The 25,936-nt window shown below is 44.0% G+C and overlaps 1 protein-coding gene across 1 annotated transcript in view; it reads left to right on the plus strand.

The window, feature by feature from the left end:
• The window catches only part of LOC126089903 (uncharacterized), a 68,332-nt gene that overhangs the window by 34,691 nt on the left and 7,705 nt on the right, over positions 1–25,936 (plus strand). The window lies entirely within an intron of this gene.

Consider the following 25,936-nt stretch of genomic DNA (forward strand, 5'->3'; position numbering starts at 1 on the left):
ACACCTACACAGAACACTGTTATGAGCGCGGCTGACACTTGCAATGTATTGAGAACATTAGCCGGCCCTGGTGGACGAGCGGTTCTAGGCGCTACAGTCTGGAACCGCGCGACCACTACGGTCGCAGATTCGAATACTGCCTCGAGCATGGATGTGTGTGATGTCCTTAGGTTGGTTAGGTTTAAGTAGTTCTAAGTTCTAGGGGACTGATGACCTCAGAAGTTAAGTCCCATAGTGCTCAGAGCCCATTTGAGAACATTACACAGATCCGTCAGATCCGTTACTCGTCAAATACAACAACACAGCCTGCAGCCTCGGCTAGAATGTACATTTATCTTCATGCATCCATATCTCGTGGTGTCGCCATATTTTTGACCAAACCACGTAACTGACAATGGGTGAAGTAAAGAGAATATACAAATCAGACTGGCAACTGCGAGGAAAACTTTTCTGAAACAGAGAAATTTGTTAACACCTAATACAAATTTATTTTTTTGATGGTATGTGTGTTGGTTACAGCGTTGTACAGAAGGACAATGTGGACGTTAAACAGTTCAGGCAAGAAGATAATAGAAGCTTTTTAAATGTGGTGCTATAGCAAAATGCTGAAGATTAGATGGATAAATAGGATAACTGCTCAAGAGATTTTTGTTGTGGTTTTCAGTCTGAAGACTGGTCTGACTCAGCCCTCCACTCTCCTCCGCCCTGTTTAAGCATCTCCATTTCAGCATAACTACTGCAGCCTGCATCTATCTGATTCTGCTTACTGTATTCATCTGTTGGTCTCCTTCTATAGTTTTTACCCCTCATACTTTCCTCCGTTTGCAAATTATAGGTCCCTTCTTGTCTCCGGATGTGTCCTATCAACATTTCTCTGTGACTCCATATTTCAAAAGCTTCTATTCTCTTCTTGTCGCAGCTGCTTATCTTCCATATTTCACTTCCGTACTAGGCTATAATCCAGACAAACACCTCCAGAAAAAAATTCCTAAGTCTTAAATTTGTATTAGATGTTAAGAATCTCGCATTTTTCATAAATTCCTTTACTGTTACAGCCAGTTTGTATTTTATATCCTCTTTGCTTCGGCCGTTGTCAGTTATTTTGTTGCCCAAATACCAAACTCATCTATCAATTTGAGTTTCTCATTTTATAAGCTAATTCCCTTAATTCGACAACATTCCACTGTCTTTATTTTACTTCAGTGGGTGTTCATTTTATAACGTCTTTCCGAGACACTATCCATTTCGTGCAAATGCCTTCCAAGTCCTTTCCGACAAAACTCAAAATTTTTATTTCCATCTTTGAGCTTTAAGGCTCTCTTCATATTTCTCCTTGGTTTCCTTTACTGCTTGGTCAATGCTAAGATTCAATAACATAGGGTGTAGGCTACAGCCCTGTCTCACTTTCTTCTCAACTATTTCTTCCCTTCCATGTTCTTCGACTGTTATAACTGCAGTCTGATTTTCGTACAAGTTGTAAATAACCTTTCCCTTTCTGTATTTTATGCCTGCTACCTAATTACGAGCCACGAATCGAAATGGGGAGGAACGAAATTTATGGCACAAAAAAAAAGAGATCAGCAATTTGGCAATGGAAAGAGGTGTGAAGGATGCAAGTTACATATAGAGACCAACGCTCGATTACAGTCACGAGGTTCAAATTGATGTAGATTGTGGTAATTCTGCGGATTTGAAAGTCTTGCACAGAATACATTAGCCTGAAAAGCCACATCAAACCAGTCGTCGCACTGAAGGCCACGAAAACGACGACAACAACGACAACATTCCATCCCTTTCGTATGATGTTAGCATTGCTACACCTAAAAAGAGTTATAAGTCATTATTGTTCATTTTACTCTCAAGCTGACATCCAGTTACCGAAATGTATTAACATCAACCGCTAAGCCGTATCTGTATACATCGTTCCGTCTTCAAAATTGTGCGCCGCGCGGGGTAGCCGCGTGGTCTCAGGCGCTTTGCCAAGGTTCGCGCGGCTTTCCCTTCGGAGGTTCGAGTCCTCCCTCGGGCTTGGGTGTGTGTGTTGCCCCTAGCGTAAGTTAGTTTAAGTCAGATTAAGTACTGTGTAAGCCTAGGGACAGATGACCTTAGAAGTTTGGTCCCATAGGAACTTACCACAAATTTCCATTTCACACTTGGGAGTACAGACACGTCTTCCAGAGTTTCTGCCATTTTGTGAATACCTGGCTTGTACCAAACTAAGTTTATGCCTGACCTGCAACGCTTTAAGCAGACAATTGCCTTAATATGTCTTGAGTTTCTGAATTTTAAAACAAAATTTTATACTGGTCCACTGTTCTTAATAGCCCAACAGCCAACCAGCCGTATAGTAGCCGAAACACGACAGCAGTAACATGTTCTTCAAATATATGTCCAACGACTCAGACGGGTGACCTTGGCCGGCCGGAGTGGCCGAGCGGTTCTAGGCGCTACAGTCTGGAAACACGCGACCGCTACGGTCGCAGGTTCGAATCCTGCCTCGGGCATAGATGTGTGTGACGTCCTTAGGTTAGTTAGGTTTAAGTAGTTCTAAGTTCTAGGGGACTGATGACCTCAGCAGTTAAGTCCCATAGTGCAGAGAGGCATTTGAACCATTTTTGAACGGGTGACCTTGTATTGTATTGTATTGTATTGTATGGAACTGGGGACCTAGGAACGACGGAGAAACATCGTCCCTCCCGTAGCCCTCAGTGGTTCACAACTCCACAACGGCTACAGTACAGGGCTATTACAAATGATTGAAGCGATTTCATAAATTCACTCTAGCTCCATTCATTGACATATGGTCACGACACGCTACAGATACGTAGAAAAACTCATAAAGTTTTGTTCGGCTGGAGCCGCACTTCAGGTTTCTGCCGCCAGAGCGCTCGAGAGCGCAGTGAGACAAAATGGCGGCAGGAGCCGAGAAAGCGTATGTCGTGCTTGAAATGCACTTACATCAGTCAGTCATAACAGTGCAACGACACTTCAGGACGAAGTTCAACAAAGATCCACCAACTGCTGACTCCATTCGGCGATGGTATGAGCAGTTTAAAGCTTATGGATGCCTCTGTAAGGGGAAATCAACGGGTCGGCCTGCAGTGAGCGAAGAAACGGTTGAACGCGTGCGGGCAAGTTTCACGCGTAGCCCGCGGAAGTCGACGAATAAAGCAAGCAGGGAGCTAAACGTACCACAGCCGACGGTTTGGAAAATCTTACGGAAAAGGCTAAAGCAGAAGCCTTACCGTTTACAATTGCTACAAGCCCTGAAACCCGATGACAAAGTCAAACGCTTTGAATTTTCGGCGCGGTTGCAACAGCTCATGGAAGAGGATGCGTTCAGTGTGAAACTTGTTTTCATGATGAAGCAACATTTTTTCTTAATGGTGAAGTGAACAGACACAATGTGCGAATCTGGGCGGTAGAGAATCCTCACGCATTCGTGCAGCAAATTTGCAATTCACCAAAAGTTAACGTGTTTTGTGCAATCTCACGGTTTAAAGTTTACGGCCCCTTTTTCTTCTGTGAAAAAAACGTTACAGGACACGTGTACTGGACATGCTGGAAAATTGGCTCATGCCACAGCTAGAAACCGACAGCGCCGACTTCATCTTTCAACAGGATGGTGCTCCACCGCACTTCCATCATGATGTTCGGCATTTCTTAAACAGGAGACTGGAAAACCGATGGATCGGTCGTGTTGGAGATCATGATCAGCAATTCATGTCATGGCCTCCACGCTTTCCCGACTTAACCCCATGCGATTTCTTTCTGTGGGGTTATGTGAAAGATTCAGTATTTAAACCTCCTCTACCAAGAAACGTGCCAGAACTGCGAGATCGCATCAACGATGCTTTCAAACTCATTGATGGGGACATGCTGCGCCGAGTGTGGGAGGAACTTGATTATCGGCTATCGGCTTGATGTCTGCCGAATCACTAAAGGAGCACATATCGAACATTTGTGAATGCCTAAAAAAACTTTTTGAGTTTTTGTATGTGTGTGCAAAGCATTGTGAAAATATCTCAAATAATAAAGTTATTGTAGAGCTGTGAAATCGCTTCAATCATTTGTAATAACCCTGTACTCCACTAACCCCACCGCCGCCCCACACCGAACCCTTATTGTGCGGTTCGGTCCCCAGTGGATCCCCCGGGAACGTCTCACACCAGACGAGTGTAACCCCAATGTTTGCGTTGTAGAGTAATGATGGTGTGCGCGTAAGTGGAGAAAGTGTTTGCGCAGCAATCACCGACACAGTGTAACTGAGGCGGAATAACGGGAACGAGACCGCATTCGCCGAAGCAGATGGAAAACCGCCTTAAAAACCATCCACAGACTGGCCGGCACACCGGACCTCGACACTAATCCGCCGAGCGGATTCGTGCCGGGGACGGGCACGCCTTCCCGCCAAGAAAGCAGTGCGTTAGACCGCACGGCTAACCGGGCGGGCTGGCTGGTAACCTTACTACAATATTATTATTGATGAAAGGTTTATAGGGCGTCTAACCAGTGCTGTCAAACGCATCAGTGCGCATAATTTAAATTTTGGAGATTTCTCGAAAACGTCTAACTTTTGGATAGCACTTCTTTCCGATTTGGTAGCTAGTACAAGCTGTAGCATCAAACATTTAACATTTCGCAAATACCGTGCTTACATCTGAGAAAAATATTTTCACTTAATCCAATGATATCGTATGATTTCGGCCTAGTGAATAGATTCCCAGATGGTTCTAAATCTAGAAAGATCAAAAGTTATGCACAGTATGTACCACGATAATGTACTAACTGACGACCACACAGTCAGCGGGTGATAATTGGTGTTAGTCAACCTGAAACTATGAATTAGAATAATTACGTGGGTTCTGTTAAGGTAAATGAAGTCTTTTGTTCAATAAAAAGTTTGTAATTTCTCAACGAAAGAGATTAATTAAATGGTCGTCGAATGGGCACTGTAAGATTGCTCAGCGTCACAGAATCCGCACCATGTTGTACTGTTAAAGGACAGTGAGCCTATACAAGGAAAGAGAATGCAGTACATGCTTGTTTAAATAGTGGGCGTAACAGATAGGCCGCAAATCTGTATTGTAAAAAAGAGCGATATCCAGTTAGCTCACGGAAACGAACTTAGAATAGGTCTTCAGAGGGACAAGGACCCTTCTACTTTACCTTACGGATATTTCTGGTTGAAGACCCTTTCTGATAAGTGAGTAGTCCTCCTTCGTCATTCTCACAAAAATCCTTCACCTTTCGTCCGTGTGTATCCCTAGCATCTTGATACTGAGTACCAGTCCTCAGTCTGTGAGTCTTACCATGTAGAATTAGTAGTGGAAGTAGAGAAAGTCCAAAAAAGGACGCCTTGTTTCATCGAGGATTCGTTTAGTAAGAGCAAGAGCGTCAGAACATTCTCGTCAAAATCCAGTGGCCGACATTATAAGAGATGCGTTGAGAAACATGGTGAAGTTTATAGTCGAAGTTCCGAGAATGTACATTGTAATGTAATACCCGAGAAATTACCGTGTCGCCGGCCGTGGTGCCCGAGCGGTTCTAGCCGCTTCAGTCTGGAACCGCGCGACCCCTATGGTCGCAGGTTCGAATCCTGCCTCGGGCATGGATGTGTGTGTTGTCCTTACGTTAGTTAGATTTAAGTAGTTCTAAGTTCTAGAGGAGCGATGACCTCAGATGTTAAGTCCCATAGTGCTCTAAGCCATTTTTTTTGAATTACCGTGTCAGTGAAATCGGAGACATTTGATGTCACAGGGCGGCTTATCGATATAATCGTTCTTCCATTGCACCGTTTGCGAATGAAACTGGGAAGAAAGATGGTTGAGGGAAGAGGTGAGGGAAGGGAGAAGATTGAAACACCCTCCGCCACATACCGCAAGGACGCAAGGAGTCATATGGAATAAGCAGAATGAACTGCAAGTTTTCCATCAACAACTACCACTCAGGCATTCTACTATAATGAACTACTTGTGTTATTATAACCTATCCCTATGTCCACTTCCAAATCATTGGTGTCTTGCGTCATAGCGAACTTTACATTTTTTCCCCTTTAAAATGGACGTATATACTGTACGTCTTTATGTAGAATATACTGTGGTGTGCAAAACTTAAGGAGGAAAGTAACTTCCGCATAATGTATCACTTCCAGGTAACAGTTCGATGAAACTTGGTCCATACATAGAAAGAACTGCTACAGTACACTAACAAAGGTAACTGAAAGAGATACTCAATGAGACGAACGAAAATGGCAAGAATTGCACTGAAGTCACCGAGACTAATAATGGTCCTCTGGACATTACACATCGGGATGTAGTTCTTAAAAAAGTGTGCGAGCACCGTGGATGGCAATACATGCCCTGCAATGTGTTCACAAGCTGGTTGTCAGTTCTGTAAGGACTTCTTGTGGTAGGCGTTCCATTCCTCCACCAGCACTGTTGGCAGTTGCTGGATGATCCTTGGTGCATGTGGACGTACTGCAACACGTCCCTCCAACGCATCCCACACGTGTCGGATGGCAATTAAGTCGGGATGCGGATAGAATAGTCCATTCGCCGAATATCCTCTGGTTCCAAGAGCTCTTCCCCTGCGCTGTTGGACGCGATTGTGCACTGTCATCCATAAAAATGAAGTCAGAGTCGAAAGCACCCCAGAAAAGTTGCATATGGAGCAGGAATGCAGTGTCACTACAACGTTGACCGGCGAGTACACTGCATTCAAACATACGAGGTGCGACAGTAAAGTAATGAGACTGATTGTCTTGGCAAGATGTGGCAACCATGCAGGCTTGCGTAGGCACAATATCTTTGACCTTGGTCAATACGCTGCTTCTACTCCAAGCGGCACATCGATGCAACTGCTCTGTCGCGAGTTGTGCTGTAATAAGTTAACACATGTTTGTGTCTCTTGACACGGAAATGGAACCGTATAATATTGCACAATGGTATGCCAAGACAGAAAGACGAAAAATACTGTATATTTCTAAGCACTTTAATAAACGTATTCACATACACTGAAGAGCCAAAGAAACTGGTACACCTGCCTAATATCGTATAGGGCCCCCGCGAGCACACAGAAGTGCCGCTACATGATGTGGTGTGGTCTCGACTAATGTCTGAAGTAGTTCTGGAGGGAACTGACACCATGAATCCTGCAGGGCTGTCTATAAAGCCGTAAGAGTACGAGGGGGTGGAAATTTCTTCTGAACAGCATGTTGCAAGGCACCCCAGATATACTCAATAATGTTCATGTCTGGGGAGTTTGGTGGCCAGAGGAAATGTTTAAACTCAGAAGAGTGTTCCTGGAGCCAATCTGTAGCAATTCTGGACGTGTGAGGTGTCGCACTGCCCTGCTGTAATTGATCAAGTCCGTCGGAATTCACAATGGACGTGAATGGATGCAGGTGATCAGACGGAATGCTTACGTGCGTGTCACCTCTCAGACTCGTATCTAGACGTATCAGGGGTCCCATATCACTCCAGCTGCACGTGCCCCACACCATTACAGAGCCTCCACCAGCTTGAACAGTCCGCTGCTGACATGCAGGGTCCATGAATTCATGACGTTGTCTCCATACCCATACACGTCCATCCGCTCGATAAAATTTGCAACGAGACCCGTGCGACAAGGCAACATGTTTCCAGTCATCAACAGTCCAGTGCCGGTGCTGACGGGCCCAGGCGACGCGTAAAGCTTTGTGTCGTGCAGTCATCGAAGGTATAGGAGTGGGCCTTCAGCTCCGAAAGCTCATACCGATGATGATTAGTGAAATGGTCGTACGGGAAAATCGCCACTTCATCGCGACCACGGTGATGTGTCCTAACGCTCGTGCGCCGACTTTAACACCACGTTCAAACTCACTTAAATCTCGATAACCTGCCATTGTAGCAGTGGTAACCAATCTTAACAATTACGCTAGACACTTGTTATCTGATACAGTCGTTGCCGACCGCAGCGCCGTAATCTGCCTGTTTACATATCTCTGTATCTGAATACACATGGTATGCAAGGGTCTGCTTCGCTTATGTTATCTACTTGCAATAAATTACAAAACAGTTGAAAGAGGCTTTGCAACCCATGCAGGGAATTAGCTGGTAATAAATAAAAAACCTGATATGAGTGCACGGTAACAGAAACGCTCCAGTAAACGTGAGTCCGCAGACGAGCCGTTTGTGAGGTTACTACGAAGGTATGGTTAAGAGCCGTCAGTGACTTCCGTATGAATTCAGTACAAATGTATTTGAAATGTAAAATTTTAGATAAAGTCACCATCTAACTGGGTTGACATTTCATCTATGCCTAGTGTAATAAGAGATACAATATTATTTCAGTAAGTCACATTTTAAAATTTACTACACAATGGCACCTGTTAAAAATGTTCCACGTGTCATGCAATACAGCACTCCGCCTCTGCAATGAATTACGAATCTTTCAGACACCTCTGCATCAACCCATGAAGCTTGACAAGACAGTACAACTCGCTGTTTAGTTTCTTCCACCGTATCAAAGGGAATGCTCCGCACTTCACATTTAATATGACCCCTGGTCTGAAAAGACCAGAGGACTGATGTTGAACGACCTTTGGGTGCATAGAATCTGAGAAATCAGTACCCACAACAACCACCTCTGGCCGTAATAACGGCCTTGATACGCCTGGGCACCGAGTCAAACAGAACTTGGATGGCGTGTACAGGTACAGCTGCCCATGCAGCTTCAACACGGTACCACAGTTCATCAAGAGTAATGACTGGCGTATTGTGACGAGCCAGTTGCTCGGCCACCATTGACCAGATGTCTTCAATTGGTGAGAGATCTGGAGAATGTGCTGGCCAGGGCAGCAGTCGAACATTTTCTGTATCCAGAAAGGCCCGTACAGGACTTGCAACATGCGGTCGTGCATTATTCTGCTGAAATGTAGGGTTTCGTAAGGATCGAATGAAGGGTAGAGGCACGAGTCGTAATACATCTGAAATGTAACGTCCACTGTTCAAAGCGCCGTCAATGCGAACAAGAGGTGACCGAGACCTGTAACCAATGGCACCCCATACCATCACGCCGGGTGATACGCCAGTATGGCGATGACGAATACACGCTTCCAGTGTGCGTTCACCGCGATGTCGCCAAACACGGATGCGACCATCTTGATGCTGTAAACAGAAACTGAATTCATCCGAAAAAATGACGTTTTGTCATTCGTGCACCCAGGTTCGTCGTTGAGTACACCACCGCAGGCGCTCCTGTCTGTGATGCAGCGTCAAGGGTAACCGCAGCCATGGTCTCCGAGCTGATAGTCCATGCTGCTACAAACGTCGTCGAACTTTTCGTGCAGATGGTTGTTGTCTTGCAAACGTCTCCATCTGTTGACTCAGGGATCGAAACGTGACTGCACGATCCGTTACAGTCATGCGGATAAGATGCCTGTCATCTCGACTGCTAGTGAAACGAGACCGTTGGGATGCAGCACGGCGTTCCGTATTACCCTCCTGAACCCACCGATTCCATATTCTGCTAACAGTCATTGGATCTCGACCAACGCGAGCAGCAATGTCGCGATACGATAAACCGCAATCGCGATAAACTACAATCCGACCTTTATCAAAGTCGGAAACGTTATGGTACGCATTTCTCCTCCTTACACGGGACATCACAACAACGTTTCACCAGGCAACGCCGGTCAAGTGCTGTTTGTGTATGAGAAATGGGTTGGAAACTTTCCTCATGCCAGCACATTGTAGGTGTCGCCACCGGCGCCAACCTTGTGTGAATGCTCTGAAAAGCTAATCATTTGCATACCACAGCATCCTCTTCCTGTCGGTTAAATTATACGTCTGTAGCACGTCATTTTCGTGGTGTAGCAATTTGAATGGCCAGTAGTGCACATTCGTACTAACTAGGATAACATCTCATAGAGATGTCAGTTACCTGAAAAACTGTTCGTTCGCGGACCCATGCTTGCTCGAATGTTTTTGCGTTTTTGCTTCTGTTATCGCATATTTTGACCCGTTGAGTATTTCTGTTCATTATGATACACCCTATACAGTGTGTTACAAAAAGGTACGGCCAAACTTTCAGGAAACATTCCTCACACACAAATAAAGAAAAGATGTTATGTGGACATGTGTCCGGAAACGCTTAATTTCCATGTCAGAGCTCATTTTAGTTTCGTCAGTATGTACTGTACTTCCTCGATTCACCGCCATGATTTCATACTTGATACTCTACCTGTGCTGCTAGAACATGTGCCTTTACAAGTACGACACAACATGTGGTTCATGCACGATGGAGCTCCTGCACATTTCAGTCGAAGTGTTCGTACGCTTCTCAACAACAGATTCGGTGACCGATGGATTGGTAAAGGCGGACCAATTCCATGGCCTCCACGCTCTCCTGACCTCAACCCTCTTGACTTTCATTTATGGGGGCATTTGAAAGTCTTGTCTACGCAACCCCGGTACCAAATGTAGAGACTCTTCGTGCTCGTATTGTGGACGGCTGTGATACAATACGCCATTCTCCAGGGCTGCATCAGCTCATCAGGGATGCGACGGAGGGTGGATGCATGTATCCTCGCTAACGGAGGACATTTTGAACATTTCCTGTAACAAAGTGTTTGACGTCACGCTGGTACGTTCTGTTGCTGTGTGTTTCCATTCCATGATTAATGTGATTTAAAGAGAAGTAATAAAATGAGCTCTAACATGGAAAGTAAGCGTTTCCGGACACGTGTCCACATAACATATTTTCTTTCTTTGTGTGTGAGGAATGTTTCCTGAAAGTTTGGCCGTACCTTTTTGTAACACCCTGTATATGTAGATGAACTACCAATAATCGTTCTCAATCGACGCTAGTGGTCACACAAGACTGAGGAAATCTACTCAGACAGACGTTACACAGCTCAAGACGGACGTGGCGTTACGAAACTTGAGCGACGGAATAACGTAAAGCGCATTGAGTGCCCAGCCGCTGTCCGATACGACTGTCGCAACGGTTCAATGCGCCAGTCTGTCCCGCCCAAGGTCGAGGCTTCGAGCTCAGCCGAGGTCGGCGCCCCCATCGTGCTTAGAAAAACACTGCCGCGTACCGAAAGCAGGGCTGCCTCGCCGCTGTGTTCCTCATCCACTCCACTTTTTCGCTTTACGCTGAGCTCGCTGGACCGTAAGATCCCTGATGCACACATTCTTGGCTTACACAGAGAAAAAAAATTATAAGGCGTCCTTTTCGACGGGTATAGCTCATCTGATACGATCAGACGTTTATGATACACTCCAATAATAGCGAGGTAAGTTCCATCCTAAAGAAAAGTAATCAAATTTATTTTATGTGTGAATTTCAGTTTGGATTTTTTCCTGATCCTTCAAGGGAAAAAAATGTTAACATTCCGCCAGTGAGGACGGTATTTGTTTCGTGATAAATTACCCGTGTTAAATGGACCGTTTACCAATTGTGGAAAAGGTCGATATCGTGTTGATGTATGGCTATTGTGATCAAAATGCCCAACAGACATCACCGGATCCAATGTCCCCGGATTTCTTTCCGTGGGGAAAGCTGAAGGATATTTGTTATCGTGATCCACCGACAACGCCTGAAAACATGCGTCAGCCCATTGTCAATGCATGTGCGAACATTACGGAAGGCGAACTACTCGCTGTTGAGAGGAATGTCATTACACGTATTGCTAAATGCATACATGTTGACGGACATCATTTTGAACATTTATTGCATTAATGTGGTATTTACAGGTAATCACGCAGTAACAGCATGCGTTCTCTGAAATGATAAGCTCACAAAGGTACATGTATCACATTGGAACAACCGAAATAAAATGTTCAAACGTACCTACGTTCTGTATTTTCATTTAAAATACCTACCTGTTACCAACTGTTCGTCTAAAATTGTGAGCCATGTGTTTATGACTATTACAGCGCCATCTATCACAAACAGAAAAAAGTGGTCCAACTAAAACATTCAAATTTCTTTACGTACTACACGAATATGTAATAAAAAAATGGGGGTTCATATTCTAAAAACACAGTTGATGTCCGTTTGATCTATGGCAGCGCCATGTAACGGGCCAACCATAGCGCCATCTGGTTTCCCCCTTCAGGCTAGACAAGTTTCGTTCTTTGTAGTTTTTTCATTTGACACTTATTTCGTGAGATATTTGGCCCGGTCACGATCAATGGACCACCCTGTATAGTCTTTTCGCTAGATGAGGGGCAAACAGTGAAAAATATTAGTAATGACCTACCAGATCAAGATCAATAGATATTAACGTGGTAAGAACCAAGAATGTGTCAGGTAACTCTTATCCGACAAGTGCTTCTCAAAACATGCACTGATCAGTTTGCGCTTATAATCTGTACCAATAACAGTGACGAGGTACTTTGTGCCAATCTCTTTCACGTCTTTCTGAAAATGGCCATTGGCCGAAAAGCGTGAGGACGTTCCTGTGACGCCCGCCAATGAGCATGCGTCTCCGCGCCTGTTTCTGCTATAAAGCCGACACCGTGAACTAGAAGTCTCCAGTGGCGAACACTCACCTGAAGATGGCTAAACGGTTGCCAGTCGAAATATTGTGGAAAGCAATCCTGAAACCTCATAGAATATTCATTGTGCCGGGAAAACTTCAAGAACCACAATTGATAACATATTTGTGATCCAGGCAAACATATAATTAAATTATGTAGGTGCAACTATGCCCGATGCTTCTCATTTTGTATTCGTATAAGATATTTACATATCTCTGTTGCAAACATAACGTGCACAGTAGTTTGTATCAGAGTCAACTACGAAATTTAGTGGGAGCCTAGAAGGACCATGCATCATGAAAGTACTGCAGTATTCCCGTGCCGTACTGTTCTACACAGGATGTTTCCATGGTATTGATGACACAAAATTTCAGCGATCATAGGGAACAACAGTATCAGATAAGAAAAGGAACAAGATTAAGAGTTTCACGTCCCGTCGACGAAGAGGTCATTAGAGACGGAGCACAAGCAAGAATTGGGGAAAGGTAAGCAAGGAAATCGCCCGTGTCCATTCAAAGGAGCTACCCCCTATTCGACCTAAGCGATTAAGAGAAATCACAGAAACTTTAAAGCTTGATGGTCGAACGAGGATCCGAACTGCCTCCCACTAGTGTCTTGGCATTGCGCCACCAACGTCCGTTTGAGATAAGGAACCCTGTTCCAGAAACGACTGTGTCGAAAGTTACGCGCGCACCCAAATTTGTCGTGGAATAATTTTGTTACTGGAATACTACGAAACTATAAATCTCCCAGAATGAGTTCTTCACTCTGCAGCGGAGTGTACGCTGATATGAAACTTGCTGGCATATTAAAATTTCGTGCTGAAGCAGGACTCGAACCCGGTATCTTTGCCTTTCGCGGACAAGTGCTCTACCTACTGAGCTACCCAAGCACGACTCACGACCAGCCCTCACACCTTTATTTTCGCAGGTACCTCACTGCTTGGGCAGCTCAACTGGCACAACACTTGCCCACGGAAGACAAAGGTACCAGGTTCCAGTCTCAGTCCAGCACACAGTTTTAATCTGCCAGGAAGTTTCGTATCAGCGCACGCTCCATTGCGGAGTGAAAAATTCATTCTGAAAAAAACCTCCAGGCCGTGGCTAAACCGTGTCTTCGCAATGTCCAGTCTTCCGAGAGTGCTGGTGCCGCAAGTTTCGCAAACCTTCCGGGAAGTTTGGATGTTCAAGACGACGTACAAGCGGAAATAAATCTGTGAGGACAGATCGTGAGTCGTGCTTGGATAGCTCTGTTGATGGAGCACTTGCTGCAAAAGGCAAAGCTCCTGGTTTCGGGTCCCGAGCCGGCAAAAGTTTCGCCATTAATCTTGCTTGTACGCTATAATCAAATGATATATTATGTTCTAAGTTGCTAACATTACGAGAGGCGTTTGACAAGTCCGTGCAAGAATAAAAATTACTTACGTGTCTGAGATAAACCTTTTTTAATTTTCGACATAGTTTCCTTTTAGACTCACTTCGTCCAACGCTGTTCTAATTTGTTGATCTCTTCCGAATAGCAGGAATTGTCCAAGTCTGCAAAATAGCTATTAGTTGCTGCAATCACCTCCGCGTTTGAATAAAATCTTTGTCCCGCCAGCCATTTCTTCAAATTGGGGAACAAATAGCAGTCCGAGGGAGCCAAGTCTGGGTAATGGGGGGGGGGGGGGAGGGATGTGAAACGAGTTGGAATCCTATTTCCATTAATTTTGTGACCATAACTGCTGAGGTGTGTGCTGGTACATTGTCGTGATGGAAAAGGACTTTTTTGCGGTCCAATCGCCGGCGTTTTTCTTGCAGCTCGGTTTTCAAACGGACCAGTAATGATGAATAATATGCACCTGTAATAGTTTTACCCTTTTCCAAACAGTCGATGGAGATTATCTCTTGCGAATTCCAAAGCCAGTCGCCATAACCTTTCCGGCCGAAGGACTGGTCTTCGCCTTTTTTGGTGCACATTCTCATTTGGTAACCCATTGTTTAGATTGTTCTTTGATCTCAGGAGTATAGTGATGTATCTATGTTTCATTCACAGTGACGAAACGACGCTTAAAGTCCTGCGGATTCTTCCTGAATAGCTGCAAACCATCCTTGCAACACTTCACACGATTCCATTTTTGGTCAAGCGTGAGCAATCGCGGAACCCATCTTGCGGATAGCGTTCTCATGTCCAAATGTTTATGCAAAATATTATGTACCCGTTCATCCGAGATGCCTACAGCACTAGAAATCTCATGCACCTTAACTCTTCTGTCATCCATCACCATATCATGAATTTTATCAATGATTTCTGGAGTCGTAACTTCCACAGGGCGTCCAGAACGCTCAGCATCACGTGTGCCCATATGGCCACTCCGAAAATTTTGAAACCACCTATAAACTGTTCTAATCGAAGGTGCACAGTCACCGTAATATTTATCAAGCTTCTCTTCAGTATCCTGAGACGTTTTGCCTTTCATAAAGTAATGTTTAATCACCACACGAATTCTTCTTCATCCATTTTTTGACAATCACTCGACTTCCTTGATTTACACGAATGCCAATCACAAAGAAATAGACGAATATGGCTGAAACTTGGTGTACATTCTTTCCAAAGATGCTACTAACTAAACATGACCTCGATACTCGCCGATGGTGTTCTCTCTCAGCCTTTGCACTGACTTTTCAAACGCTCGTCGTATAATGTTGGTAAAATCGACCAGTCTACGAGGTGGCGGCAAGAAACTTCACTAACACATCGCAGATGGCTTGTACTTCAAGCAAGCTGTGAATGTACGATGGTGTCTCAGTTCACTTGACACATCTTATTCATAAACCTGCGTCTGATGTTTGTTCAAAGGTAGAAGCTGTTTCACGCGAGGGCGTTACCGGGCTGGGGTAACCGGGCCATTGACCCGGTGCCCCCGAGGTAGAGGGGCCCTTGCACCCGAAAAAGAAGGAAAAATAAAAATGGAAAACTTAGTAAAGTCGATCAGTGGAGTGAAACCTCATCCTATGTTAAAATAATCAAATCTCTTTTTCGGCATTCTGACGAAAGGAAACGCGTGTCATTTAGTCGACTTCAGATAGAACAAGACGCTATGTTCAGCGCGTCAATGAACTCGTAAAGGAAAACAGACATACAATGCAGAGTTACAGGTCACAGAAACGCTGTATTGACTTAAGTTTGAAGTGGTTTAAATTTAGTATTACGTTCAGTGATAATACTCTTTGCAAACATATTGACAGTTAAGAGTAGTCGAGACTGGAGACAAGTCGATAACAGTACCAAGTAATATACAGTCTTTAGACTTCTGTCGATACAGCTACTCCCACCAGCCTCTGCTTCAAGAGTCTTCGTAGAGTGAACGATTAACACTTTTTGTGTAGACAATGGCGTAACATACCATGTACATATATTACTGTTACACAGCGTTAAATAATGATGATTACAGTGTCAGGCCTACTGCGCATAGTGTCTTTTGACCGCCAGAGTTGGCAGCGAGAAGAACCAGCATATCAGCAGCTCCAATTCCAGCGATCTCAACCAGTTCAGTACTAGAGAGACGAGAAACCAAGAAAAGTTGGGCGCACTGTACTGGGACGGAGGATGCGAACTCCAATGGCACAATGACGAAGGTTCGACCTTCTTGTGTATTATGCATATGCAGAAATAACAATTTCAAATCGCATTTCATTCCGTTTATAAGGCAAATTACACTACTGGCCATTGAAATTGCTACACCAAGAAGAAATGCAGATGATAAACGGGTATTCATTGGACAAATATAGTATACTTGAACTGACATGTGATTACACTTTCACGCAATTTGGGTGCATAGATGCTGAGAAATCAGTATCCAGAACAACCACCTCTGGTCGTAATAACGGCCTTGATACGCCTGGGCACTGAGTCAAACAGAGCTTGGATGGCGTGTACAGGTACAGCTGCCCATGCAGCTTCAACACAAAACCACAGTTCATCAAGAGTTGTGACTGGCGTATTGTGACGAGCCAGTTGCTCGGCCACCATTGACCAGACGTCTTCAATTGGTGAGAGATCTGGAGAATGTGCTGGCCAGGGCAGCAGTGGAACATTTTCTGTATCCAGAAAGGCCCGTACAGGACCTGCAACATGCGGTCGTGCATTATTCTGCTGAAATGTAGGGTTTCGTAAGGATCGAATGAAGGGTAGAGGCACGGGTCGTAACACATCTGAAATGTAACGTCCACTGTTCAAAGTGCCGTCAATGCGAACAAGAGGTGACCGAGACGTGTAAACATACTATCACGCCGGGTGATACGTCAGTATGGCGATGACGAATACACGCTTCCAATGTGCGTTCACCGCGATGTCGCCAAACACGGATCCGACCATCATGATGCTGTAAACAGAATCTGGATTCATCCGAAAAAATGACGTTTTGCCATTCGTGCACCCAGGTTCGTCGTTGAGTACACCACCGCAGGCGCTCCTGTCTGTGATGCAGCGTCAAGGGTAACCGCAGCCATGGTCTCCGAGCTGATAGTCCATGCTGCTACAAACGTCGTCGAACTGTTCGTGCAGATGGTTGTTGTCTTGCAAACGTCTCCATCTGTTGACTCAGGGATCGAAACGTGACTGCACGATCCGTTACAGTCATGCGGATAAGATGCCTGTCATCTCGACTGCTAGTGAAACGAGACCGTTGGGATGCAGCACGGCGTTCCGTATTACCTTCCTGAACCCACCGACTCCATATTCTGCTAACAGTCATTGGATCTCGACCAACGCGAGCAGCAATGTCGCGATACGATAAACCGCAATCGCGATAGGCTACAATCCGACCTTTATCAAAGTCGGAAACGTGGTGGTACGCATTTCTCCTCCTTGCAGGAGGCATCACAACAACGTTTCACCAGGCAACGCCGGTCAACTGCTGTTTGTGTATGAGAAATGGGTTGGAAACTTTCCTCATGTCAGCACATTGTAGGTGTCGCCACCGGCGCCAACCTTGTGTGAATGCTCTGAAAAGCTAATCATTTGCATACCACAGCATCTTCTTCCTGTCGGTTAAATCGCCAGTAGTGTAGAACAAGTTTTCTGATATAAAATATAGCTTAATCTATGAAATTTGTCTTAATCTTTAGATATTCTAATAAAAATATTTTATTTGTACGAGGAAAATGACTAGTATATGTTTTGACATGCACTTTTCCGATAGGAGTTGCTTGACACTCCCTTGACGTGACAGGTCATTACTAATTCTTTTCACGATGGTGACATGGTCGATTTGTCTAACAACGTCTATACGAACGGATATTCAAATCACTTGGAACGGAAATTTTGTACGATAATGTATAATTTGCAGTGCTCCTATTTTCCTGTAATTACAAAATTTATAAAATTAATGCTTCTCCTATACAAACTCCTTCAGACAAACATTGATAAACAGTCTGAATTACAAAATCAAATTACAATGAATATAACTGCATTGTCGAAGAGTTCCTTATTCATGAACTGTAGATGCCTGTGAGAATTTATGTTATAGATCTGCAGAAAGATGTAAAACATTTTATGCATATGTTTTGGGTGCGACTCAATGGCGGAAATTAGATATTCGTTGACAGCTTACATTCGGATTGCTCTCACTGCTCCGTGCTCTTACTGCATGTATTTCTCAGTTTACTTAATAATTTGATGACAGCAGACGGATACATTCCTGTTCCTCGCCAGCTGCTTCGTCTCAAACTGATGGTAACCAATGTGGTGGGCATCTGCAGAGACCCCTGTATTGATGAGAAATGCGTCACGCCGCCATGTATTGTTTACTCTAAGAGGACACGAAGAAAATAATCAGAACGCACTTACGAAAACTATCCAGCAATAATAGCAGGAGTGTTACTAGGCTAGGACGACCGTGGCAAAGTACCTGAGGATAAGGTGTCCCCGGAAGAGAAAAAAATAAAGACTAATTAAAACGGGAAAAAAATGGAAACAAATCAGTAAAATCAGTCACGTGAAGTCTTCCACTATGTTAATATAAACAATGATAGTTTTGGTAATCACTCCGACGGAACGACATCGCACGATAAAATTAGGCCATATAACTTTTTTCATATCAACCGCCTGTAACGAGGAGCTTAAACATGAAGCACTTAAGTTTTTCAGTGACATTTCTGTTTCCATCACAGCTAAAGGTACTACGAACTATACTGACAGTCATCCTGATATACCTAACAGAACTTACCACTGTTGAGAAAGACGATGATTTAAAAGTATTTAAAAAATACTTAACTGCTACAATGTGTCAACAAATGGTTATTCGTTTTCGCAATACTATCAATAGGAGATAGGTGACGTGAATGGTCACAGATCTGTTTGATCGGCGAGAGAGTGTAACGGAAAAGTTGAAAACCCTTAACTGGCACAGATCGAAGCTTTACGCCATACAGCTTTCAAGAAGGTTCTTGGAAAACTCCAAGACCCATATTTCAGTATAGAGACCACGAATCTTCTTCAGCCCCCAACGTACCTTCCTCGCAGAGATCGTGCAGACAAAAGTATGGAATTTAAAGCTCGCACAGAGGCATAGAAGTCATTCTCCACACGTTCCATCAGCGAATGGAAAGGGAACGGAGTTTAAAGTATGATTTAATAAGAAGTGTCTTCTTCCACAGTATTTACTGTGTTTTGCAGAGTATAGGCGAAGACGTATAAACCTACAACAAACTAAAAGAGCACCAAAATTTGATTGTTCAGAAGGAATGGACCATTTACACATGCAAGAACGAGGACTGTACAGTATTGCTAGATTTCCGAAAAGCATTTCACTCCATACGATCGTATAGAGTATCCAGCGAAATCTGTGAGTGGACCAACGATTTCTTGGTAGGAGGATGCATCAGGTTATTCTGGATGTAAGCCATATAGACAGATGTAGAAGTAACTTCCGGTGTGCCCCGAGGAGGTGTATTGGAACCCTTCTCATTCATGTTATACATTAATGACCTTGCAGACAATATTAATTCACACATCAAAAAAAGTTTTGCATCACCTCGCTTCCGAGAGTTCCGGAAAACGTACAGAAAATTGGAATAGAATCAACATAAACATCATTTCCACCTTTTTTATTGCTCATGAAAACCACACATTGCATGTTGTAGCACCATATACAGAGACCTTCAGAGGTGGTGGTCCAGATTGCTGTACACACCGGTACCTCTAATACCCAATAGCACGTCCTCTTGCATTGATGCACGCCTGTATTCGTCGTGGCATTCTATCCACAAGTTCATCAAGGCACTGTTAGTCCAGATGTCCCACTTCTCAACGGCGGTTCGACGTGGATCCCTCAGAGTGGTTGGTGGGTCACGTCGTCGATAAACAGCCCTTTTCAATCTATCCCAGACATGTTCGATGGGGTTCATGTCTGAAGAACATTCTGGCCACTCTAGTCGAGCGATGCCGTTATCCTGAAGGAAGTCATTCACGTGATGTGCATGATGGGGGCGCAAATTGTCGTCCATGAAGACGAATGCCTCGCCAATATGCTGCCGATGTGGTTGCACTATCGGTCGGAGGATGGGATTCACGTATCGTACAGCTGTTACGGCACCTTCCATGACCACCAGCGGCGTAGGTCGGGCCCACATAATGCCAACCCAAAATAGCAACGAACTTCCACCAATGTGCCTAAGGCATTCTGTCTGACCGGGATGCCTCCAAACACGCCTCCGACCATTGTCTGGTTGAAGGTATATGCGACACTCATCGGTGACGAGAAGGTGATGCCAATCCCGAGCGGTCCACTGGGCATGTTGTTGGGCCCATCTGTACCGCGCTGCATGGTGTCGTGGTTGCAAAGATGGACTTCGCCAAGGACGTCGGGAGTGAAGTTGTGCATCATGTAGACTATTACGCACAGATTGAGTCGTAACACGACGTCCTGTGGCTGCACGAAAAGCATTATTCAACATGATGGCGTTGCTGTCAGTGTTCCTCCGAGCCATAATCCGTAGGTAGCGATCATCCACTGCAGTAGTAGCCCTTGAGCGGCCTGAGCGAGGCATGTCATCGACAGTTCCTGTCTCTCTATATCTCCTCCATGTCCGAACAACATCGCTTTGGTTCACTCCCAGCCGTGTACCTCCTTCCTGGTGGAATGACTGGAACTGATCGGATGTCGGGCCCCTCCGTCTAATAGGCACTGCTCATGCATGGTTGTTTACATCTTTGGGCGGGTTTAGTGACATCGCTGAACAGTCAAAGGGACTGTGTCTGTGATACAACATCCACAGTCAACGTATATCTTCAGGAGTTCTGGGAACCGGTGTGAAGCAAAACTTTTTTTGATGTGCGTGGTAACCTCAGACTTTCCGCATGTATGCTGCACTCTAGAATGAAGTATTGTGTGAAAGAAGCTGTATGAAAGGAGTTGCACGAGTACTCTGTCTGATCTTGATAAGATTTCAAATTGGTGTAAAGACTGGCAACTTGCTTATATGTTCAGGCATTTCTCAATACGATAAAAGATAGTATCTCATGACTTCAGTATCATGAGTCACAAATGGAACCAGCGAACTCACACAAATACCTGGGTGTAACTTCCGCAGAGAGATGAAATGGAACCACCACATCGGTTCAGTCGTAGGTGAAGCAAGTAGCAGACTTCAGTGCTTTGGTAGAATACTAGGGAAACGCAATCAGTCTGAAAAACAGACTGCCTGCAAATCACCCGTGCGAGCCATCCTAGAACATTGGTCAAGTGTGTGGGACTGGTGCCAAATAAAATGAACAGGGGATACTGAACGTCTGCAGAGGATGGCAGCACAAGTGGTAACAGACTTGTGTTGCACATGGGAGAGTATCACAGAGATGCCAAAGAACGGAATCAACTGAGACTTCAAGACAGACGCGAACTATCCCGAGTAAGCTTGCTTACAAAGTTTCAAGAACCAGCTTTTAATGACGGTTCTAAGAATAAATGAGATCCCCCTACATATCGCCCCTATAGGGATCGTGAGGACAAGATTAGAGTAATTATAGCGCGATGGCATTTAAGCAGTCGTTCTTTTTGCGATCCGTACGTGAATGGAACAGGTGTAGTAGGAAGTGCCCTCTGCCATGCACTTCACAGTGGTTTGCAGAATATGTAGTCCATGTAGATATCTGCTGTCCTGACAACTTGATAAGGTCTCCAAACACTGCACCTCTGTCCCTGTGAATTTATAGAAAGTGTACCACAACAAAGCTTGTTCGACGAGGAAGAGCTCTTGTAGGGACGAAGTGCACTGCCATTACCAACGTGTGGCGATGGCTGAAGATTCAAATACAATAATGGACACAGAAAACTAAATCAGATCATTCAGTGCCTCACACAAATCGGAGTCACACGGAATTGTTTGTTTCAAATGCCCGACAGTATTCACACACGGCAAATATTCACAAATTGCTAGGCACGGCGGCGGGAGCTGTATTCCTGGGAGGGCCCATTAAATTGAGCCACAAAAGGAGTCCTAAGAATTTGGCAACAACTAGACCGAAGAAGAAAATAATCATGCACCTTCATACGCAGAGATGAAAATCAGGAACCACGTTCTGGTTGTACGGTGGGTTACCAAACACTTCCCATCGAAAACGTTGCGGGAGCGTCATCATCGCCCCTGCAGTGTGCGGCCGAGAATTGTCATGAAGGTGGAAATGCATGACAGTTACGTTGGCTGGGCTGTAAGAAATCTGGCGAAATCTTTCACAGGCATCCATACTTGGCGGGAGACACTATTTTCTAGGCATCTTTACTTACTCACTATGCGCTCAGACATGAAAAGAACGACGTGACACGAGCGACGGGCATACTAGAGACACGGTCCAACACATCTATGCAAAGTTTTATCGTTTTTTCAATGTAGTTTCCGTTTCGCGATCGATCCGACCTTACCTTCCGAATAGCCCCTGTAATTAATCATGTCCACTAGAAAAATATCACAGGTTGGCGGAAGACCCCACTCTACTAAGTGCGATACGAAGTGTCGCTTTTCACACACATAAACAATCCAAGAAATGGCAGTCGCCGTCTCCCACGAATGGAAACAACTGGTCTCTTCTGCAGCTAATCAAAAAGAAGGCAACAATGAAAGGTCTATAATTATCTAAAGAACTATCAGGAAAGAAATAAAGCTATTAGTAAGCAAAATAAGAAACGCAGCTAATCCAAAGACACGAGCTGGTAGCCAGGACGAATGCACTGATTAGGAAAGCAAATCGAAAGAAACATCTTTCACTCATCATGTCCCGTAGATCCCCTCAACAGGGAGAATCTTCAGGAAAATGGAACGAGTCAGCATAGACTGTAACAACGAAATCATAGAGACTTATTACGTATTTTGTATTAACAACAACTTATCACTATACTATACTGCTTAATGCTAGTCATGCGCACGCCAACTACATTTCATCAAGTAAACTGAAAAAACGTCGCTACTTTGAAAACAGCTGTTGTTTTCCTCCTATTGATAGTTTAATATTTACTCAGCTATATTAGTATTTTTCAAAGACAACAGTTGCCTACGTCAGCAGATACCGAGTGCTGTTTACAGCACAGTACTTCTTTTCAGGAAAACACTGCTACTTGCTATACTGGCAACAGAACGTTTCAATATTTGAATCTGTGTTCAGTTAATTTGTAGAAAGAGAGCCTAATCAGAGATGATTTCAGTTTTCCTTGTAATTTGTAGTTGTTATCGGTTTCTTAATTTATACGTATTAGACGGGAGCTTGTTGGATTTGTTCCCACGAAAGTCCATAGCTCCATTTGAACCTTAGAACAGGAGGCAAAATCTACTTTCGTGTCTTATATTGTAACTGTGTAGATCACAGATCAGCTGAAATTAATTTTTTAACATCAACAACTATCAATTCTAAAGAACCAACAAAAATACAAAACAATACAAACTGAAGACGCCTTCATAGTCTCCTCAATTAATTATATACGGGGATCGACTAATAATTTCCGGCATATCATCGAAGTTAACATTGTAAGCCGCTATAATGATAATAAATGCGACGTAAGGAAGAGATTAAAAAGACAAAACAAAAGGGATACATATAGTTAACGAACTGGATTATTTTCAGGGGGAGGGGGGCGGGGGGAGTTAGCGGAGGCAGCACACCCAACACATAACGGACGTCGAGGAAGGGCAGACGGAGACGATGTGTATTACCATATTTAATAAAGGTCTGAACAGTAACAATTACGTATACATATCACAAGGCAAGGAAACAGTACGAAATAGTGTGAAATACAACAAAACGACATAGCAGACAACAATGGCAACCTAACACATTACCGTCAGATGTCAGCTTTTACTCCTGAAGGACCCCACACACGAGAGACGGATCGATCGCTCGCTCGCTTCGACCCCGCCACACACGAGCGATATGCTTAGCAATTGCAGTTTCAACTAGTATTACGAGCGTCACTCTGTCGATAAGTTCTCCTATTGAAAATGAAATGCAATATTTAGTAAGAGCGGTAACTGATCCCCGTACACACAAGAATGCTTGCAAAAAATAAATTAAAACAAGAGGGATTGTAATTTATTGAACTTGTTTTGAAATGCATTTCTTAGGAACTGTGGGATACGTCACAGAATATATTGCATTTTTCACTGACGCCAAGTGGATTGTGTACATCTTTCTAATGTGCTAACACGATCTGTTTTTTATCTATTAGTGCTCCATTCCTTTTGCACTTATTAGCCTTATAGTTTAACTGCAACATTTACACTTCTTTACAAAAATCTCGATGTGGCTATAGAAACGTCGAAAGCAACAATGCTCATTACCATAACTTTTGTTACGTTTGTGGGAGATTTAGATTATGTGAAACGGCAAGGGACTTTTTGAGTAAAGCAATATAACAGATCTGCCCTAAACATTTGAATTAAAATGTCACCGTAATATTACGGTACGGTACGTCATTCTGTTTATAAGTTAAAAACTTCAATAATGTATGTCGTTGTTTCAAAAATAACTAAAAATCATCAGACGGAGTCCATTGTATCGTGACTATTGCTATTCAATTCTAATTCTACAGCACAGGTATCAAAATGCTGATCACTGCAAAATTGGAGAGGGTGCTTTGAATTGCTTCTTAATTAAAACGACAACTCCGGTTTCAACTTCCGTTCTCCGAGTGGTTCGTGGTCCCTCAACAATTATAAATTCTAACGTAAAGTTCTTACTCAACATAGGCAAAGCGAAACGAAACAAAACTGAAAAACCATGCTTAATAACTAAACAAACAAGTCGCTGCCAAGTGGCCACTGTGCCAAGCATCGCATGCGGTTCATCCGATTTCCCGAGGTTTCTATGCGATCAGCGACTGATTGCTGCGATTTGCCCACAGACGTGCGGTGTGCGAAGTTGTCGCATGTCTATGCGACAGATAGCTCATACTTGGGAGCTTGGCTGCAACAAAATACAAAATATTTCTGGTTGAAGTCTCTGACTTCTGCCGATTCAGTAGAGGATGTGGTGGTAATATGGACCCCCAGTTTCTTTTTCAATAAAATATTGTACACTAATAGAATAATAGTATCTTAATTGATATAGTTATACTATACTGAGAGTTAACTAAGACATTATATTGATTAAATTTCTTAAAATGTCAGAATATATTTATTATTATTTTGTTTCCCAAAGATGACAAATTTGACTGCGAACAAGTTGTGCAGACAATATGGCCCTCATGGTGTTTGTAATATGTACCCCCAGTATATTTTAAGGATTTTTTGCTGCAAGAAAAACGAAGAATTGCTTTTTAATTAAAATATGTATTTATTTTGAAATATAAAACCATAAAAGTACAAAGTAGCACTGTACTAGCGACAGAAGTCACAAACATAGTCCTCTTTCTCAGCCCCCGCACATTCGTTGTGAGCCCATAAAGAGCACATTAGGCATTGCACCCACAGAATGAGATTTTCACTCTGCAGCGGAGTGTGCGCTGATATGAAACTTCCTGACAGATTAAAACTGTGTGCCCGACCGAGACTCGAACTCGGGACCTTTGCCTTTCGCGGGCAAGTACTCTACCATCTGAGCTACCGAAGCACAACTCACGCCCGGTACTCACAGCTTTACTTCTGCCAGTACCTCGTCTCCTACCTTCCAAACTTTACAGAAGCTCTCCTGCGAACCAGCTGTGAGTACCGGGCGTGAGTCGTGCTTCGGTAGCTCAGATGGTAGAGCACTTGCCCGCGAAAGGCAAAGGTCCCGAGTTCGAGTCTCGGTCGGGCACACAGTTTTAATCTGCCAGGAAGTTTCATTGCACCCATAATTTGCCACGAACATCATCTGAAAACTTCCCATCACAGAATATGCACAGAGCATCGTCTTTATCTGCCTGGAGTTCACCAACCGAAAGGTCACATGGAGAATCACCA

This window comes from Schistocerca cancellata, chromosome 1, assembly GCF_023864275.1.
Source record: "Schistocerca cancellata isolate TAMUIC-IGC-003103 chromosome 1, iqSchCanc2.1, whole genome shotgun sequence".
Classification (NCBI taxonomy): Eukaryota; Metazoa; Arthropoda; class Insecta; order Orthoptera; family Acrididae; genus Schistocerca; species Schistocerca cancellata.